The 18342-nt window shown below is 29.4% G+C and overlaps 1 protein-coding gene across 4 annotated transcripts in view; it reads left to right on the forward strand.

Moving 5' to 3' along the window:
• Sesn (Sestrin) overlaps positions 1–18342 on the forward strand; it is a 191514-nt gene that overhangs the window by 148184 nt on the left and 24988 nt on the right. The window lies entirely within an intron of this gene.

An 18342-nucleotide genomic window follows, 5' to 3' on the forward strand; every position in this document is an offset into this window, starting at 1 on the left:
ATTTGCCCAATTTTAGTTTTTATTTAAATTTTAAATTTTATTATTAATTGTATGTTTTTTTTTTAATTTTTTTATTTTCTTTCCAATTATTTTGCTCTATTTTATTTTTATTTGCTTATTTTGGCCTAGTTTGGTATTAAGTTATTTAATAAAACCATGCTTAAATGCCAAAATTTGTATTATTAATTTTTTTTAATTCTTATTAATAATTTTGTACTATTTTATTTTTTTATATAATTTAGTTTAATTTATCCTAAATAATAAAAACCCTATTTAAATTTATTGAATTAATTTAAAATGAAAACAAGTATATTCCCAGTATCACAAAATCCCTGGTTTCAGACTACAATAGGTATTTTCCTTTTGGAATAACAATTTCGATCTCCCTCTCTCTCTCTATTCAAATTAGCCTCTGTGTATCTCATTGCACGATGTTTAGAGAGTGTGGGATTATAAGCACATATCAACGAAGTATACAAGTGCAAGCTGTTATTATTCTCAATGTTGCAAAGACATATCTTTTGGTATTGCAATTGATTAAATGCATCAGGGGGTAATTGTTGTTGTTGTTGCTGTTGCCGCTGTCTCTATATTATTATTGTTATTATTTTATATTGTTTTGTTTAATGACCTCAAGCAAGAACGCCCTCAATCATTAATTAAATAACAAAGGGGAAACAAAACAACAACGCCATAACAAAACAGGAGAGATGAAGAGAGCACAAAGAAGAGCAAAGAGACAATGTGGGGAGTTATTAAGAGCTTAGCATGATTTATATAAATAAATAGCACTTCATTCCTTTAGTAGAAGTACTTGACAAAATATAAAAATATGTTATAGCTAAGGTCAATATGAAACAAAGGCTAGAATAATTTTATAGATAACACGAAGTGATTTACAATGTAAAGAATATTATTATTAAATAGAATTAATTGAAAGCAAATTGAATAAATAAATTGAATTTGTTTTATTATGATTATGTTGGAATGGACAATTATGAGAAGACACAAACTTTGTTACTCTTACAATGGCATATGGTAATGTAATTTTGAAAAGTCTTTGTATATCTCAGGCTGATATTGTAAAACTTATTCGCATGTTATAAATAACATATTGTATTTATTACCTTTCGACAGACAATGATTCTAACATATATCGTATATAGGATAATTAATACTCATACAAAATATGAGTAATTAATGACTAAATACTACATTTAAGGATTAAATATCACAAAAAAAATACCCCACATTCCTTGCCACCATATAAAAAAAAACATTTCTTTTTTTATGTACTAAGAAAAATAGTTTCATTTTCAATCTGTTGCTTGTTTTTTACCAAAACAAACTAAAACTAAATTTTTTGGCTAACATTCATTGACTTTACAAAATTTGTAGCCAAACTGTCTCATCGTATCTTCGAAGAAATTCACCCGTCCCACTAACAACAAATCGAACAACAAGAACTATGTTTTTTTTTTTTTCTTACTCAATTTTAATGGGGAGACTCACTGCCAAATTATTTCAAGACAACAACTAGAAAAAAATTGGCTAAGAAAATAAAACGTCTTTTTTTTTTGCAACAAACAACATGTGACACAGTTCAAAAGTAATTTGTATTTTAAGAAATCAAAAAATAAGAAGAAAAAAAATCTCCTCGACTATTTTTATAGAAAGAAAACTGAAACAGATGCTATAGAGGATTTAGACTATTTTTGATCACAACAACACCATCGAAATGCTACTTATAGTACAAGCAAATATCAACAGATGCAATGACATGAAACAATTCTTTATAAAGCATACACACACTCACAAATACACTGGTATATAGGGACGAGTACTAGGCCAATTAGAATGCTAATCATTCAATTCGATGAGATAGATATACACTAAACCTATGAGACATTCGTATTCTAAGATCTATGACATACAGGTTGTGATAAGGGGAGAGGGGTTTAGCTTGAATCATTTATATCATTTCATGCTTTTTTACTCTTGCTCTCGTACTCTTTCTCTCTCTAATTGTTATCAGTAATCGAATATTTAGGGAATTCTATATCACTATTTCTTATATGAAGCATTGCTTGAGAGGGTATGTGTGTCTGTGTTTGTCTAATGGGGGTGTCTCTTTGTTTGCTTTTCCAAGTCCTTATTATTTTTTTAACTTGAGAGTAAAAGTCATTGACCTTTTGCTCTACATTGTTTGGATATAAACATAGATGAGGAAGCTTATACTAAAATAAACTTAAAATGTTTTATTCTTCAATCTATCTATAGTTGGTCATGCATTTGCGGCAACTCTTCATTTAGAAATAATTAAAATAAAAATAAATATCATCCGACTCATACAATGGATGAAATTGATAACAATATACAGTTTCAGTTATGAGTGTTTTGAATCTACACATACGCGGTTTAAAATTAAACTTGGGGCCTTTAGAGACTCTATAAATTATTTGCATATAATAGAGAAGAAATTGTCATTGATTTTTTTTTTTTGTGAAAAATGAAGAGATTAAAAATTTTATTAAAAATAGCTCTAATGCCTAAAAGCAAAGGAATCCTAGAATCCGAGATTTCATTTCATTTTCTCAGGATCTCATATTAATTTTAATATAGAGCCGCAAACGGCGGAGAAACAATGAAAAATGTATCAATCTTTAAATTTTTGAAAAATTACTATTTAACTTCATTGTGTGGGGGAAATTCATTTGACTCTTCTGAAATGATTCGATTTTATTCCTTTTTAAAGCAACGGTCCAGTGATTTCTAAGTGGTCTAAAGGAAGTCCTTTCGAGGCGTCAATTTTGGTTTTGTGGCCATTTTTCGGTCTCCTTCACCATGATCTTTTTTTCGCACATTATTGTTGTATTTGTCTCTTCTGAAATGATTCGATTTTATTCCTTTTCAAGCAACGTGATTTCTAAGTGGTCTAAAGGAGGTCCCTTTTTATTGAGTTAAACATGGAATTAGACAGCACTTAGTGCCCTATTAGTGCCATTCTAGTGTGACAATGGACTGAATAGTTTAAATTAGCCTGAAATAACGTTCTGCCACTATGCCTAATTTAATTAAATTTTTCATTTCACCAAAATGCCATCCTTTTCAAAAAACGTTCAAACTCATATTTCACTGAATTTTAGTTTTACGTGTTTTTTTTTTTTTTTTTTTGTGGAATACCCTACTGACAACGATTTAATTGTTTTTTTTTTCCTTGACGATGTCATGGCTGCTTATGTAACGATCTTTAATTTGATAATATTTGAAATTATCACAAATTTTTACTGGAAGTCGTTCGTTTACCCCAAATGACCACCTAAAGAGAGTCGAAGAGAAAGAGATTAAATTTAATATTGAGTAAAAGAGAAGTTTTATGTTTTTGCTGGATATATTTTTCCCAGTAAAAGCTTGTAAGAGATAGCACACAATGCCAATTAAATGTGTAGTACATAATATTGATACGTTTATTGTTTTAATAATTTAAAAGCTATGGTACTAATTTACCATAAGGTGTTCGCTGACATTTCTGTTAATTTTAGCAAAGAGAATAAAAATCATTCTTACTCTCTCCCTCTACCAAACTTCTATTCGATAATTTTTATTAGAAAAGTACGCAAACATATGTTACCTATTATTTTACCACCTAAACTGATGCAACATCATCGCCGTAACCTTAACAAATTTCATTCTTCCAAAAACCATCAGTCCCGGTTGCGTATAATGAATGTGAATATCACAAAATTATACATACGCCACCTAGTTCAATTTATTCCAATACCTCTTTCAACATTTTCCTAATCTACAAAAATTGATTACAAATAGCAAACAACAAAAAAAAAAAACTCACCAATTAAGGTTTAGGGGTCATCAATATTTGCCAAATGGTTCACAATTGGCATTGATTTATGACTCATAGTCTTAATCTATGGTAAATACTAGGCTAATTTGATACTCAACTCAACGCAAAAATATCTAAACCCATTGAAAACTAATGCGTCCATAAAGTCTTTACGCACAAATGCCCAAATAGCCTAGAAATTGAAAAGATTCATTTATCTTAGAACCTCATAAATTTTCACCATTGCATTGTGCTTAACAAGTGGATGCAAATGTAATGTGCAAAAAAATATTTAGGAAATTTACAAGCGAAAAAAGCAGGGCAATGATGCGTCTGCATATTTATGCTTTTCAAAAATAAAGAAACCAATGAAACTGAAACATACATTAGGGTCATAGTATCTAGACATTAATTGTCTTTCCGAGCTCCTTTGGCAAATTTGCCCGTTCCACCCTCATTTCGCAAAAAAAACTTTCGATTTTATACGCATTTGAAAATGCAAATCGTGCCCAAACCAATTGTTTGTTTTACAAACTACATTGAATTGATGGGGCTGATGATGATGATGATGCTGCTGCAGCATAAGCACACGCATAAAATAAACGTTCGCCCAAAAATTCTTTGGTGCTTAGATAATTATAATGAAAAAGATATGCATGCGTGCCTGCCAGCTAGCTTTAGACCCCTACGTACACGCACACATACATACACATGTAGCTACCATTAAATCGTAAACATTACTCATGTCTCAAATTGGGGGCAATATGGGGTAATTTACAACACAACCATGTGGCATCGAATAACACAAATAAGTACATGGACCTACAATAAACTATCATATTAATAAAGATGTATGTTAAATAAAAAATAATTATACATTTTTTGTAAGTAGTAACCTAAAATGCCAAGTATATGGATATTATTGTAGAATACAAATTAAATAAAATTTAAATGCATCAGTAAGGTGGTAGCCTAATATAAGTAAACCTTCAACTACATTAGTTTTATTTAGTTTATTTAGTTTAAAATGAATTTAACAGTGATTTATATAAATTGTGCTGAATTATGTTACCAATAAATGTTACTCATCATTGTTCTATGCTCAGTTGGTTATCTCACTGACACAATGATAATTTTATGCATTGCAATCATACTCTCACATTGAGAGATATTTAAGTTTATTTGGATCTTATATTCTTATTGCAATAACTTTATACACTTGACCATAACATTGTTTGGTTTTTGGATATTTATATTTTTTTAATAACAGTTTTTTTTTATTAAACCATTAACATTAGTAAAAATGATTTTTCATAAATGTTACTCATCAATGTTCTCTATACTGAGTTGATTGTCACACTAACACAATTATAACTTTATGCATCATAATCTTACTCTCACATTGAGCGATATTTAAGTTTATATCGATGTTATATTCTCACTGCAACAACTGTGTACTCATGACAGCAAGCAAGTGTTTATGTTTGGATTTTTATATTTTGTTAGTATGCATCTCTTGTGATAAATTTGACTCAAATCACTTTAATGTTAAGAGAGCTTAGCTTTGTAGGCTAGGCTTGGTAGTGAGGCAGTTCACTTAGACTACTCATTCCATTATGATCACGGTTGCCACTCAAGCCAAAAATAATCTACCAAAATTTGAAGCAAATTTTACCAAAAAAAGATTGCAATTATTATGAAGAAAAATTTTGTTTTTTTTTTTTTTTGAAAGAAATAATTTATTATTTTATGATCACTCCTAATAACGAAAATTAGTTGGCTCTTTATATATCCCTTGAATTATAAATGTGTCGAAGTTCTTATTATTATTAGCTTGCATCAATAAGGAAAAGTGTCCTTTTTACTAACTTGGCCACACTAGACTTTGATAATAAGATCTAAAACGAGAATTAACATTTTTAAAGATGTTGACTTTATATTGACTTTATAGAAAATAGTGTAAAAATTTTATTCCTAGAGAAAATATTGTAAAAATTTTATTTCAATAGAAAAATTGTTAAAATTTCATTTGTATAGAAAATTTTGTTAAAATTTTATTTCTATAGAAAATTTTGTCAAAATTTTATTTCTTTAGAAAATGTTGTCAAAATTTTATTTCTATAGAAAATTTTGTCAAAATTTTATTTCTATAGAAAATTTTGTCAAAACTTAATTCTATGGAAAATTTTTATTTTATAGAAAGTTATGTCAAAATCCTATTTCTGTTATAATATTATTTCAATATTTTATTTCTATACTAAACTTTTGCAAAATTTTATTTCCATAAAAAAAATTTTCAAAACTTTATTTTTATAGAAAATTTTGTCAAAATTTTATTTCTATAGAAAATTTTGTCAACATTTTACTTCTATAGAAAATTTTGTCAAAATTTTATTTCTATAGAAAATTTTGTCAACATTTTATTTCTATAGAAAATTTAGTCAAAAATTTATTTCCATAGAAAATCTTGTCAAAATGTTATTTCTATAAAAAAATTTGTCAAAATTTTATATCTATAGAAAATTTTATCAATTTTATAGACAATTTTGTCAAAATCATATTTTCATAGGAAATTTTGTCAAAATTTTATTTCTATTAAAAATTTTGTCAAGTTTTTATTTCTATAGAATTTTTTTTTTCAAAATTTTATTTCTATAGAAAATTTTTGTCAAAATTTTAAATCTATAGATAATTTTGTCAAAATTTTAAATCTATTGATAATTTTGTCAAAATTTTAATTTTATTCAAAATTTTGTCAAAATCGTATTTCTATAGAACATTTTTTCAAAATTTTATTTCAATAGAAAAATTGTCAAAATTTTATTTCTATAGAAAATTTTGTCAAAATTTTATTTCTATAGAAAATGTGTGAAGTACCGCTTATGCGGAGAGGAATATCTACCAAAACATCACGAAGTTTACCAATCTACCAAACTGTACAAAAACTACCGATGAACATATATTTGGGGTTTGATCGAGTCCCAATTTCCCATGACCATGACAATAACTTTCATTTGCATCCAAATAAATAAGAATAAAGTGGAAAACTCTCTTTTGTTTTGCCAAAATTTATTCTATAGAAAATTTAGTCAAAATTTTATTTCTATAGAAAATTTTGTCAAAATGTTATTTCTATAAAAATTTTTCAACATTTTATTTCTATAGAAAATTTTATCAATTTTATAGAATATTTTGTCAAAATTATATTTCCATAGGAAATTTTTTCAAAATGTTATTTCTATTAAAAATTTTGTCAAAATTTTATTTCTATTGAATTTTTTTCTTCAAAATTTTATTTCTATAGAAAGTTTTGTCCAAATTTTATTTCTATAGAAAATATTTGTCAAAATTTTAAATCTATAGATAATTTTGTCAAAATTTTATTTCTATAGAAAATTTTGTAAAAATTTCATATCTATAGAAAATTTTGTCAAAATATTATTTCTATAGAAAATTTTGTCAAAATTTTATTTCTATGGAAAATTTTGTTAAAATTTTATATCTAAAGAAAATATGTGAAGGTGGAGAGGAATATCTACCAAAACATCAAGAATTTTACCAATCTACCAAACTGTACAAGAACTACCGATGAACATATATTTGGGGTTTGATCGAGTCCCAATTTTCCATGACCATGATAGTAACTTTCATTTGCATCCAAATAAACAAGAAAATTTTGTCAAAATTTTATTTCTATAGAAAATTTTGTCAAAACTTAATTCTATGGAAAATTTTTATTTTATAGAAAATTTTGTCAAAATTTTAATTTTATAGAAAATTTTGTCAAAATTTTAATTCTATAGAAAATGTCGTCAAAATCATATTCTGTAGAATATTTTTTCTAAATTGTATATCTCCAAAAAATGTTTGTCAAAATTTTAATTCTATAGACAATGGCGTCAAAATCATATTGCGTAGAAAAACATATTTTGTAATTGTATATCTCCAAAAAATGTTTGTCAAAATTTTATATCTAAAGAAAATGTGTGAAGTAGCCTTTAGGTGGAGAAGAATATCTACCAAAACATCAAGAATTCTACCAATCTAAATTGTATATCTCCAAAAAATGTTTGCCAAAATTTTAATTCTATAAAAAATTTTACCAAAATTGTATACCTCTATAAAAATTTTGCCAAAATTTTATACCTCTATAAAATTTTTGTCAAAATTGTATATCTAAAGGAAACTTGTGAGGTTAGTTTTAGGTGGAGAGGAATATCTACCAAAACATCAAGAATTCTACCAATCTACCAAACTGTAAAAATTCTACCGATGAACATTTATTTGGATCCGATGAACTTATATTTGGTGTTTGGTTGAATCCCAATTTCCCATGGTCATGACAGTAACTTTTTATACCCTCCACCATAGGATGGGGGTATATTAACTTTGTCATTCCGTTTGTAACACATCGAAATATTGCTCTAATTGCCCCATAAAGTATATATATTCTGGGTCGTGGTGAAATTCTGAGTCGATCTGAGCATGTCCGTCCGTCCGTCTGTTGAAATCACGCTAACTTCCGAACGAAACAAGCTATCGACTTGAAACTTGGCACAAGCAGTTGTTATTGATGTAGGTCGGATGGTAGTGCAAATGGGCCATATCGGTCCACTTTTACGTATAGCCCCCATATAAACGGACCCCCAAAATTGGTTTGCGATTGCTCTAAGAGAAGCAAATTTCATCCGATCCGGCTGAAATTTGGTACATGGTGTTACTATAAGGTCTCTAACAACCATGCAAAAATTGGTCCATATCGGTCCACTTTTACGTATAGCCCCCATATAAACGGACCCCCAAAATTGTTTTGCGATTGCTCTAAGAGAAGCAAATTTCATCCAATCCGGCTGAAATTTGGTACATGGTGCTAGTATATGGTCTCTAATAACCATGCAAAAATTGGTCCACATCGGTGCATAATTATATATAGCCCCCATATAAACCGATCCCCCGATTTGGCTTGCGGAGCCTCTAAGAGAAACAAATTTCATCCAATCCGGCTGAAATTTGGTACATGGTGTTAGTATATGGTCTCTAACAACCATGCAAAAATTGGTCCACATCGGTCCATAATTATATATAGCCCCCATATAAACCGATCCACAGATTTGACCTTCGGAGCCTCTAAGAGGAGCAAAAGTCATCCGATCCGATTGAAATTTGGTACATGGTGTTAGTATATTGTCTCTAACAACCATGCCAAAATTAGTCCATATCGGTCCATAATTATATATAGCCCCCATATAAGCCCATCCCCAGATTTGACCTGCGGAGCCTCTTAGAGGTGCAAAATTCATCCGATCCGGTTGAAATTTTGTACGTGGTGTTAGTATATGGTCTCTAACAACCATGCAAGAATTGATCCATATCGGTCCATAATTATATATAGCCCCCATATAAATCGATCCCCAGATTTGTCCTCCGGAGCCTCTTGGAGGAGCAAAATTCATCCGATCCGGTTGAAATTTGGAACATGGTGTTAGTATAAGGCCGCTAATAGCCATGCCAAAATTGGTCCGTATCGGTCTATAGTTATATATAGCCGATCCCAATCACACAAAAATTGGTCCATATCGGTTCATAATCATGGTTGCCACTCGAGCCAAAAATAATCTACCAAAATGTTATTTTTTAGAAAACATTGTCAAAATGTTATTTCTATAGAAAATTTTGTCAAAATTTTATTTCTATAGAAAACTTTTTCCAAATTTTATTTCTATAGAAAATTTTTTCCAAATTTTACTTCTATAGAAAATGTTGTCAAAATTTTATTTCTATAGAAACTTTAAACTTAATTATATACCTATTTAATCGGCCTTTTTAGTTTAATATATACCACGTATGGACTATGTGGTATATATTACGGTGTTAGGAAGTTTTAAGATACCTTGCCATCGGCAGGTGTTACCGCAACCCAAGTAATTCGATTGTGGATGACAGTCTTCAGTAGAAGTTTCCTGGCCGAACTTACGGCCGTATATACTTGTTAGAATTCAGTTGCTTCCAAATAAATAAGAATAAAGTTGTTTCTGAATTTTTATTTTTAATTTAAATTAATTTAGTTTAAATTTAATTTTATTTTGGTTATTAATTAATAATTTAATTTTATTAGGTTTATTTAAACTTACAATTTGGTGAAAAGTGATCGTTCAGTGTTTTTTATATACAACAATAAACTTCATATTTTTGATAAACGTTAATGTTATCATAGACCAAGAATGTTAGAGACATCTCATGTAAAATTAAAAGTGCTGTTGTTTATCTACAGTACACATACATTACTCTCAATTGCAAATACTATTCGTTCAGTGATTCTTTGTAGTACAAGAATTGCCGCATAAATCAATCAATTTGAACTCTAAAAAAATATACATATACCTATCTTCGCCTATGCTGTAATATTTTACAGAAGAAAAGAGCACATATTATTCATTCAATTTCTCTTTGGAGTACGAGAATTGCCGCATAAATCAATCAATTTGAACTCTGAAAACAAAAGAAAAATAAATGTACATATACATCTCTTCGCCTATGCCAATATTTTAAAGAAGAAAAGATCGCCATCAATGGTGGGTGGATAAACAACATTACTGTTAAATTACTTGACATTCTTGGTCTATGATGATATTCACAATTTTTAATGTCAAATAAATTTTTTGTCTTGAAAGTTTCAGTTTATGTTTTTTGTTTAAAAATTCCTATTCCAAAAACCCACGATATTAGAAAATGTTTCGCAAATTATCATCCATTTTATATCAAGCAGCTCACCAACAATATTCAACATCTGTCATGGGTACGCAAAAATCAAAACCACGGCAGCAGTTAGAACAAAAAATGGATTTAAATTCTGGATTTCTGGGAAGAGAAACATTTAGCAAACATGTCTTCAAAAATGAAAATCCGCATAGGAAATTAACAATAATAGGTTCCCAATCCAGAGCAATTTCAATTGCGTGGAAATGCTTGAATGAGGAAGTCTGTAAAGAGATATGTCTTATGAATTATTGCCGGGCCAATGAAGAGAAAATGCAAGCGAATAAAAACAATATTCTCTTGCAATATAATCCATACATAAAGCACATCAAATATATTGAGGAAACACGAAATTCGCATCTAATTATATTAACCAAGGATATTTGTGATCTTGACCATGCAATTAATGATAATGAACAAAACTCGAATATAATTAAAGGTCTCTTGTCATCATTGATTATATATAGTCCAAATACATTGGTATTCTTGGATATGAATAAAATGCATTTGCTGGAAGATATTTGCAGTAATTTACATGAATTCCCACAATGCCATATTTTATATCCAAATCATAAACAACTAAAGGAATGTCTGAAAGAATCACATCAATTGCAAAATTGTTCAGATATAACCATAGCAATTTTGAATAACTATCAAAGTATTAAGGAAATATTAAAAGAAGATAAATTTAGAAATTGTCCTTTAAAAATATTGAAGGCAAAAGATTCGAATATCCTTAAAACGAAAAGAAATCGATTATCAAGAGATACGAAATGTGTTATAGAACTTACAAATCCACACCCTATTGATAGAAGCAATTTCCAATTTCGAAAAATTATTATTTAAAAGCTATATTCGCCTATATACATTTATTGTTAAAAATTAGAGTATCTCTTAAAATGTTGAAAATATTTTTTATATGATTTTTTTACAACTATTTAGTTGAGATCGTTATTAAATGATTTCAGAAATTATATAGAGAATATTTTAAGCTCTTTTAAAAGATTGTAAAATTGTAAATAAAATATATTTCTAAATATATGTGAATAATATTGACAGAACAGAAAAGAATATGAACATTTTTTTTTTGTTTTTCAATTAACAGTTTAATTGAATTTGATAAAAACTTTATAACAAATCTTTTTATTAAAATAGATTTCAATCACAAAATTTTCTTGAATTAAATTTTTAACTCGATGAGTAATATTATCAACACTGTGATTGAAACAATTTCAATTATTCAAATATTGGATCAAATAATTTTGTAATAGAAAAATAGTTTTTTCTGTGTGTGGATAAAAAAATGCAAGTACACGCAAAAAAATAATTCTTTCCTCCCAAACGAAATTTTAGACAAATAAAGTTCGTTTCTCATTTGCTTTTCGCTGTAAGGAAGTGTATTTGGAAGAGAAGTATATACTTCTTGTGATAAACGTTTATTCTTTTCCAGGATGTAAAAACAATTTCATAAAGACAAACTCAAAAAAAAAAAACATTGTTTTCTTGCTAATTGCATTTTATATCTTTCTTTTATATCTTTCTCACATCCACGAGGTTTTTAGTTCTTAACACCTTTTCCTGTAATACCAACAATGTAGAAGAAATTATACGATTTTATAAATTTTTAAATTTTTATTTACCTTTCGCCTGGACGGAGAATCGAACCGCAGACCATGCACTTTGTAAGCCAACACACTAAGCACTGAGCTATGTACCTGTTATGGTCATCAATAGATAAATATCCACATAAGTTATATTTATATAGCATAGCTTGCGGCGCCCACGAACCGAATAAACAAAGTTTTTTTAACAGAAACAAACATTTAGTTTGGCACCGTGGAGCAGTGGTTGCTACGGCCGACTTGCATGCCAAGGGTCGTGGGTTCGATCCCTGCTTCGACCAAAGTTTTTTTTTGTTTTTTACATATATATGTTCAGATATGTTCGGAAGATTCCGAAAAAATGTTCAACATTACATTGTAGTATATTAAATTTTGAACTGTAAAATGTGTCTTATTAAAGGCCTAAAGTCAGAAAAGAACAGTGTTTGATATAAACGAAATAGACTTTGTTGTTGTTTCAAAAATAACTTTTTTTATTGAAAAAATAAAAATTTTGTAACAAACGAATTTTTTTGGTCATAAAAGTTTAAAATTTTCGAAGCAATTCAAAAAACTCAAACAAAAGAAAAACGTTTTCGGTACACGTTTTCCAAACGTTTTTTTTCTTTTCGTGTATTCTCCTTGTCCCAAAATCTAACATACAATGCTTAATTTTCATACTGTTACTGCTTCAAAATATGCAGAAAACAATTGTGTATATAGGTATACATTCCTGTTGGCCAATAAAATTTTAAAGAACAGTTATTACGATGAGAATATAGCATGCAATAAAAATATTATATCTCTTAATGTGAGAGCAAGATTGAGATGTAAGAAGTGAGATAACCAATTGAGTACAGAGAGCAATGATAGTAACATATAAGGTAGATTCTCTCTCAATAACAACAGTTAATGAAAAGCTTAACATGAAAATTGTTTTCTTAAGATAATAACTGTTAACAAAAAGCTTAAATGACCATGATAATTATGTTAACCCTTAAATGTGCTCCGTATCTTTTAAGATGGAACTAAAATTTTGACCGAATTTTATGAAATCAAATTTGTTGTATTTAATACAGCATAACGCTATTTCTAAAAATATGTTTTTTCGAAAAAGTTGTGGTACTTCTGAGTAATCACCAGTCCATTAATAAGTATTATCATTCAACAAAAATTAATTAATTTTTGTTGAATGATAATTAATAGCTTTCTTTTTCTGATAAATATCTTTTTTTCGGTTCCGAGAATTTCCCTTAAAATTGTTATATATAAATATTTTCCTAAAAGGAGTATCTACCAAAACATCAAGAATTCTACCAATCTACCTAACTGTAAAACGCCTTCCGATGAATATATATATTTGGACCCGATGAACTTATATTTGGTGTTTGGTCGAATCCCAATTTCCCATGGCCATGACAATAACTTTGTAAAATTCATTTGCTTCCAAATAAATAAGAATAAAATAAGAAACTTACTTGTTTTGTTTCACAATTTCTAATTATAATTTAAATTAATTTAGTTGAAATTTAATTTTATTTTGGTTATTATACCCACCACCATAGAATGGTGACGGGGGTATAATAAGTTTGTCATTCCGTTTGTAACACATCAAAATATCGATTTCGGAATATATAAAGTATATATATTCTTTATCAGGGAGAAATTCTAAGAAGATATAACCATGTCCGTCTGGCTGTCTGTTGTAATCACGCTACAGTCTTCAATAATGGAGCAATTGTGCTGAAATTTTGCACAAACTCGTCTTTTGTCTGCAGGCTGGTCAAGTTCGAAGATGGGCTATATCGGTCCAGGTTTTGATATAGTCCCCATATAAACTGACCTCCCTATTTGGGGTCTTGGGCTTATAGAAATCGTAGTTTTTATATAATTTGCCTGAAATTTGAAATCTAGAGGTATTGTATGACCATAAAGAGGTGTGCCAAAAATGGTGAGTATCGGTCAATATTTTGGTATAGCCCCCATATAGACCGATCTCCCGATTTTACTTCTTGGGCTTATAGAAACCGTAGTTTTTATCCAATTTTCTTGAAAGGGAAACTCTAGAGGTATTTTCGGACCATAAAGAGGTGTGCCGAAAATAGTGACTATCGGTACATGTTTTGGTATAGCCCTCATATAGGCCGTTCTTCCGATTTTACTTCTTGGGCTTATAGAAACCGTAGTTTATATCCAATTTGCCTGAATTTCGAAATCTAGAGGTATTTTCGGACCATGAAGAGGTGTGCCAAAAATGGTGAGTATCGGCTTATGTTTTAGTATAGCCCCCATATAGACCGATCTCCCGATTTTACTTCTTGGGCTTCTAGAATCCGTAGTTTTCATCCAATTTGGAAATTGGAAATCTAGAGGTATTTTCGGACCATAAAGAGGTGTGCCGAAAATTGTGAGTAACGGCCCATCTTTTGGTATAGCCCCCATATAGACCGATCTCCCGATTTTATTTCATGGGCTTCTAGAATCCGCAGTTTTTATTCAATTGTCCTGAAATTGGAAATCGAGAGGTACTTTAGAACCATAAAAATGTGTGCCTAAAATGGTGAGTATCGGTCCATGTTTTGGTATGGTCCCCATATAAACCGATTTCCCGATTTTATTTCTTGGGCTTCTAGAATCCGAAGTTTTTATCCTATTTGCCTGAAATTGGAAATCTAGGGGTATTTTCGGGCCATAAAGAGGTGTGCCGAAAACGGTGAGTATCGGTCCATATTTTAGTATAGCCCCCATAAGAACGATCTCCTGATTTAACTCCTTGGGTTTCTAGAAACCGTAGTTTTTATCCGATTTGCCGGAAATTGTAAATATTCTGGTACTTTAGGCTCACAAAAACATGTATCGGATTAGTTTTTTATCGGTTTGGTAATGCCTCACTTCTTGAGGGTATAGAAGGCGCACTGATCATGAATTTCCAGATTTTACTTCTCGGGTGAAAATCTACAGATTTAAGATTTCAAATCAAGACGTTATTTTATAATTTTCTTGCACACTTACAAGAGATGTTAATGATTCCTCTAAAACTCAAACAAAAATGGTTCTTATAAATCCAGAATCTGATATAGTCTTCATAGGTAAAATCTTGAAATTTGTCTTGGGGAAGTGTACTAGTTGATCTGCTCTGCTTGGGAGAATATCTGTCAAAATCCCCTGAAATTTCAAAGGAAACCCTAATATTTGATTCATGGTGGTGGGTATTTAAGATTCGACCCGGCCGAACTTACTGCTGTATGTACTTGTTTTTTTTTTTTAAATTTGATTTCACCAAAAAAACAGAAGTTGATATAGTTTTAGTGGTCCGTTTTTCCGTCCATCGCAATATCCACCTCTTTGTTGTTCACATAATTATAGGTTTCATTTTTATCCGACCTGTATAAATACTTCGCCCATATGGTTTTAATGCAGCACCCGCATAAATATATCATCCGTCAACGGTACATATATCAGTAATAAGTCTATTAATTGACCAATATTCTAGAAACTTGACACAAAGACTTTATTCTTTAGAAACTCTCAAAAGTGCCGAACACCATCAATCCCTTAGGGTAACGCTGTCGGATCCACTTAATTATAGGTTTTTCCTTTTTTTGTATAAAAAATTTTGTCGTTTATTTTTCAATTTCTGTTTTCTATTTTTTTTTTTTAGAAACCATTGATTCATTTTTTATAGGTTCTTATATTTTTTATTAAATTAAAAGAAAATCTTTCTTCAATTATGTTCATTTTCAATAAAATTGTATTTTCAAAAGGAAAAGGTGTTTTTATCTAAAATTTCTAATTCAAAATGATGCGACCTGTCAAATTTCATTGTTACTCGACCATAAGAATTTTCACTAAAATTGAAACAAATTTCAAATATATTCTAAATGCATGCTAAACTATTGGCTGTTTTTTTCCAAGAAATAAATGTAACATTGTTGCTAAATCTTGGCGACAATTCAAAAAAAAAAAAATAGAAATTTTGCAAATGAATAATAAATTCTTGGTAATGTGTGTGACCATATCATTAATGCGAATATGAACGCATATCTGCACTATTTAGATTTCCCGGAATAAAAAAAAAAAACACTGCCGGCACCCACTTTTCCTTGAGTTTCTTACCACTCGATTAATTTCATCATTCTCATCATGTAGAAAAACAAAACTAAGAAAAATAAACTATTTTATCTTGTAAATAACAGAAGAAAACAACATTCTGGCAGACTCTATAATTTATATGTAATTCTATTTTTTTTATTTTCTTGTAAAAAAAATAATACAAAGAATTTATGAAATATTCTTTGTATATACAAATAAATGATGCCCCATGATGACAATGATGATTGGACAGGCCGCCACTCAGCCATTCACTCAACATCATTATTAATCGGCAAGTAGTAGCCAGAGGACTCTAAACTTAGGCATAAACCATCGAAAGCCAACGGACATAATCCGAAACTGAAAACAACACTAAGATGGATGATCATAAATTATATTGTAATTTACGCATTATTTAATTGCGTAAATGAGTCAAACATTTATTTTGCCTTTGTTTATCACAAGCATCAAACATAAGAGCAAGTAGCACGAACTAATGAAAGACACATAGAGAATTTTATACAAAAAAAAAAAGAACTAAATAATTTTTGAAAACAGCAGCAACATTGAGAGAAAAACTTAGGCTAAATCGAATTATCGTTATAATTTTGAGCCTAAATACAACATAATATCAATACAAGTCTTCAGAATATATACCATAATAGACAACAGGTCGGTTTTGGATTTTTCTATATATTTTATATATTTAAATAATAGAATTTTCCATTTTTGCTTCTTATTGAAATTGAAAAGAGTTGTTTTTGGCTTTTTGTATAATATTTTATATATTCAAATAATAGAATTTTCCATTTTTGCTTCTTATTGACATTGAAAAATATCAAATTAAAAAATAAATTAATCTCTTTAGTTTTTTCATCCAAATTAAAAATCAATTACAAAAACTAATTGTATCAATTAAATTTTTAATGGGAGCAATTAATTTTTTAATTTGTACCATTTCGGTGATCGATTCATTTAAAAGTTAATTAAGATTAAGAAATACTTTTTTTTTCTGTGTAGATAGCAAGTTGCTGTATTCAAAGCTAATATCTGGTTTCTTAACATTTATGTAAATTGCATGAATGTTGTAAAATGTATCACAACAGATATGTGTGTTACTAACATATTATCAACATTCAAAACAAACAATGTTATGATGAGCTAATGGTAACATTAGTCAATACAAATATAGAACAACAGCGAACAGCTAACATATTTCAGTGAGAATTCTCAATGAGAGTTTATGAGGCAATTAATTGAGTATCAAGAACAATGAGAGTAAAAATGATATACACGAAGTTATCATTATATCTGTGAGGTAATTAATTGAGTATCGAGAACAATGATAACAACATTTAAGATAGATCACTTAAAATTAGAAATAACAGAAATACGTAATAACAGTTAATGAAAAACATAAAATATAAAATATGCCTATGATGTTATTAACATTTCTCAATGAGAATAAGAATGAAGTTATCATTGTGTCTGTGGGATAACCAATTGAATATCGAGAACAGTGAAAATAACATTTAATATAGATCATCTCAAGATAGGCTTGAATTAGAAATAACATAATTTCATAACATAACAGTTAATGAAAAGCATAACATTAAATTTATGGGAGCCACCGTGGTGCAATGGTTAGCATGCCCGCCTTGCATACACAAGGTCGTGGGTTCGATTCCAGCTTCGACCAAACACCAAAAAGTTTTTCAGCGGTGGATTATCCCACCTAAGTAATACTGGTGACATTTCTGAGTGTTTCAAAACCTTCTCTAAGTGGTTTCACTGCAATGTGGAACGCCGTTCGGACTCGGCTATAAAAAGGAGGCCCCTTTTCATTGAGCTTAACATGGAATCGGGCAGCACTCAGTGATAAGAGAGAAGTTCACCAATGTGGTATCACAATGGACTGAATAGTCTAAGTGAGCCTGATACATCGGGCTGCCACCTAACATAACATACCATAACATACACCCCTACAGGTGAAGGTGAATTAAAAAAAGGCAAACAAAAGAAAAATTAAAAAAAAAAACACCCAAATGTCTT

Source organism: Haematobia irritans, chromosome 5, assembly GCF_050003625.1.
Source record: "Haematobia irritans isolate KBUSLIRL chromosome 5, ASM5000362v1, whole genome shotgun sequence".
Lineage (NCBI taxonomy): Eukaryota > Metazoa > Arthropoda > Insecta > Diptera > Muscidae > Haematobia > Haematobia irritans.